Below are 4,421 nucleotides of genomic sequence, written 5' to 3' on the forward strand. Positions count from 1 at the left end.
AAGAGAACCCCCCCATCCCCCTCACAAAGCTACACTTCCCGAGTTCCCTGAGAGGATCCTAGTTCCTTCCTGCCTTCCTAGGTTTCCTCTCTCTCTCTCTCTCTCTCTCTTTCTCTCTCTCTCTGGGAGCAGACATATTTTTTTGTCTCTCCCTCTCAACAAGCATGAGGGCTGCACTGGGACCAGTGCAGAGCTCCTCCAACTTAGCCAGTTAACCAGATTTAGGACTCTTTTCTATCAAACATGTACTTCCAGAATAAAGTAGTTATTTCTTATTTTAAAGCTTAAAGTCTCTGTCTGACTAATTTGCAGGGAAGGCAGAATCTTAGCAAGGATTCAAACACACGACAATTTGAAAATACTCTTCCCAACCCATGTCACAGATAATTGTGACCTTACACCTATATTTGATGACATCACTCCTCTGTACCCAGAGTAGGGTCTTCAACAACTGGGCAAAGAGTCCTTTATGCTTATAGGCTTGTCTCAGTTGCAGACAAGCTTGGCTCCAAAACTGAGGATGCAGTTTATAGAAGAGAACCACAACAGTTTTGTGATGCAGGCCCTCAACGAACAGAGAAAGAACCAGGAGTTTTGCGATGTGGCTGTCAGCGTGGACCAGAATATTTTCTACGCCCACCTCAATGTCTTAGCAGCCATGTCTCCCCATATTAGGACTCTAATATCCTGCAATGACATGAAAGCTGACGAAGGACTCTTTCTTAACTTTGATGCCAAGTTCCTGAGCTTGGCCTTGGTGGAGGAATTGCTTGACTACTTCTATACTGGGAAGATTGTGATTTCTGAGAAGAACGTGGAGGAGCTGCTGAAGGGAGCCAAGTATTTCAGTTCCCAGACTTTAAAAAGCCACTGCTCTGACTTCCTCCTTAGGTCCCTTAAGAAGAACAACTGTCTCTGCTACATGCTCCTGGCCACCAGTTATGATATGAAAGACATGGGAAATGCTGCCTATGATGGTATACGAGACAACTTCAATTACTGGGCTGGCCCTGGCATAACAGACTTTGTGCGTTGCCCTTATCACATCTTCAGCAGGCTCCTTAAAGATGATAATCTTCATGTGCAAAATGAGGACCAGACCTTTTCGGCTCTCTTCCAGTGGGTAAAATATGAAAAGTCTGAAAGGGAGAAGTTTTTTAAAGAGTATTTTACCTACATACATTTATCTGCCGTCTCCACCAAGATGCTGTTAGCTGCTTGCCGTGAAGTGGTACTCTTTTCAGACCACACCGGCCCCCTATCTCGCATAGAGAGTACTTTGAGTGACCGTAAACAGGAAAATCCTCAAAGCCTGATGCTTTACCAAAGGAAAGGGGCGTTAATGGACTCCGTGGTGATTTTAGGGGGACGAAAAGAGCAGGGTAAGTTCAACAGCGGAGTTTTTGCTTATTTCATTGGAGAGAACATCTGGCTAAAGCTCACAGAGATGCCATACAAAGCAGCTGCTCCTAGTGCAACATCATTAGGGAAATACATTTATGTTTCTGGAGGAACAACAGAGCAGTCCTCTCGCTTGAAGACAGCCTGGAAGTATGATACGGATACTAACTCTTGGACCAGACTTCCAGATCTGCCTATAGGTTTGGCCTTCCACACCATGGTGACTTGTGGGGGGGCAGTGTACTCCGTAGGAGGAAGCACCGCCCCAAGAACATACGTTTCAAGTATCTACAAGTACGATGAAGGGGGAAAGGAGTGGATTCTTGCTGAGAAAATGACTATTCCTATGGATGTAACTGCGTTAATCACCAAGTGAGACAAGACTATTTACATTGTGACAGGGCGATGCCTGGTGAATGGGTACTTCTCCCGAGTAGGTGTGCTGGATTGCTTTGACACTAAAACTGGGAATGTGCGATGCCTCACATTCCCCATCCAGTTCATTCAAAAGCCCTTGCTGTATTTTCCACAGGAGAACATCTTGAGCATACAGAGCCACAAAGAGAGTTTGGAAATAAATCTGCAGAAAAGCAAAATGAACAAATCCACAAACCTTATGCCTCTCTTGCCAAATAACGACAGCTTGGATCTTTCACAAGCGGTGTGCTCTCTGGGGGATAACAAAGTGTTTGTTTGTGGTGGCCTGATTTGTCCAGGCGACAAACGTCCTGAGGAATATTCTATCAACCGACAAGCATATATGTTAGATCAAAATGTGGGGGAATGGAGGATACTGGCTCAGCCTCCAGAAGCTCTGCATGGTCCTGCTTGTTGCACAGCTAAGTTGCCATGCAAGATTCTCCAAAAAACTGTAGTCAATTAATTTGGGAAGACAAAATCAAACAGAATTCTGGCAATAAAGAATGACTCACTTGCAAATCACAGGTAAACACAAGGTTGCTTTCCTTTGTCTCTTTACCGTGTGCTTTGTTTCAGCAATGTAACTAGAGTGGGCACAACCAGGACGGGGGTACAAAATGGGCATTCAAAGATTATGTAGTGTATCGATAGTCAAAATATATAACATTTTCTTTGGGGCGTGAAAACTCAAGCATGTTTTCAAAATGGTAGATGCCAAGTCAGAAACCAGCCTGTTCCTGCAGCTGCTCCATGGACTCTGTGCCCGTAGCCTAAGCGCATCCAGCCACTGAGCATTGCCAGCAGTTTGGCTTTGGAACTGTTGACTTTGGAACTGCAGCAGTAGTGCCTTCTAAGTCCACAACCATTCTTACCTACTTTGCTGCTGGTTGCAACACAGAATTTAGGGCCTGCCCAAGGCCTAGAAATGAGTAGTGACAGCACTCCTTTCATTCAGGTGTAGATGGTTTCACAGCACCAAAGAATCCTGCACTCTGTATATAACCTGGGTCAGCCTCTTCCCGGTTCCTGCTTTTAGGAAACAGTGTGGGTCCTGAGGATCTTGAAAATGTATATGATTTTAAAATGGAACAAATGTTAATCTCACTAATGCAGTGTTATAATTCTTGTGACTCCAATATGAATTTGCTCACAAAGTTCTTAGAGAAGGCGAAGCTCTGCTGAGGCATTACTTTTTCACAACCAGCTGGAAGTGGAATTAAACCATGGTTTCACTATTTCTATGGCCAAGATCCTACTATAACATTTGAGAAACACTGTGGCCCTATTCAGCAAATGACCCCTGCAACAGTAATTAGATGCTTCCTCCTTGTTGCTTCGGCTTCTACCTGCTTCTTGTACACAGTGCAGCGGTGGCATTACTGATGAAATTCTCCTTAAAGAAGGAGTTCCTCTTCCCTGTACAGGGTGTGTGTGTCAGTACTGATTTCTTCCCATGTATTTATTTCCTTCTCTTTTAAAACATGAAACAGCACTTTTTTGCAAGGGAGGAAAAGGGGGGGGGGATGAGAGGGAACCAGAAAGGAATCCCTGTCTCAAGCACAACCTGAACATGTGATTACTAAATACATCCACACATGGACATACATTTTAAGTATGGTGGCTAAATGTGTACTTCATGATTCTTCTGTATTATTCAGACGTAGCCATGTAGGGGTATGCTTAATAACTGAGTAAGGAGCAGAAACTGCACCCAGTCCAGCCCTGTAAAGGGTAGTCTGTTTCCCCCTGACCACCTCCCCAATTGCACACCAGAATTGAAAGAAGGATGTGGAGGGAGAAGGGTTTTAGAGCAGGATATGGGGCTTTGGAGTTGGGGTTGGGGCACCGGCCCAACAGCTCTTCCATTCCAGCAAAACTATTTGCCAGAAAAGGAGCTAGGATGACTCTGACAGTATAGCAAGGTTATGGAAATCAAGCAAGTAAAACTTTACTTACGATTGCATAATCATTTCCAGAGAACTATAGCAAAGAACGGAACCAGTTGTCCTTTAGAAGGGAGGGAAATGAGAAACAAGGAAGCTTGTCACCGGCACTGGCTACGGAGGAATTCTCTTGAGCTCTGACACAAAGCTCTGTGCAACTCTCTTAGGGCCACTTCACCCCAGTAAGGGTCCAGAATGTTGCCATCTTGTTCCTGTGCTGGTAACAACAACTTGCCATGCAAAAATCCAGCAGGCAACTCTTTCACAATGCTAGCTGAAATGCCAGGAAAAATGTCACTTGCTTCATTTCTGCATCATAGCTGTAGAACACATGTGGGGAACCTTGAACCCTCTACATGTGGCTGAACTACAACTCCCATCAGCCTCAGCAAGCACAGCCAATGGCTAGGGAAGATGAGCGTGATAGGTCAGCAACATTTGGAGGGCCAAAGGTTCCCCACACCTGCAGTAAAAAGTACTGGAGCAATGCCAGTAAACAGCTGGCAACCCCAAGAAAATGTATTGAAGCCATGGAGTTTTACATTAAAAGAAACAAACATTTAATACTAGTTGTAAAAAGAGAGAAACAAGAGGAAAATTTCTAGTACTGCAATCCTTAGCCCATATTCTTGGGAATAAGTCCCACAGAATAGTGTA

The 4,421-nt window shown here is 44.5% G+C and overlaps 1 pseudogene; it reads left to right on the plus strand.

The window, feature by feature from the left end:
• The first annotated feature begins 410 nt into the window (after nt 1–410).
• Nucleotides 411–2,284, plus strand: LOC133384305 (calicin-like; annotated as a pseudogene).
• The last annotated feature ends 2,137 nt before the right edge of the window (nt 2,285–4,421 follow it).

This window comes from Rhineura floridana, chromosome 4, assembly GCF_030035675.1.
Source record: "Rhineura floridana isolate rRhiFlo1 chromosome 4, rRhiFlo1.hap2, whole genome shotgun sequence".
Classification (NCBI taxonomy): Eukaryota; Metazoa; Chordata; class Lepidosauria; order Squamata; family Rhineuridae; genus Rhineura; species Rhineura floridana.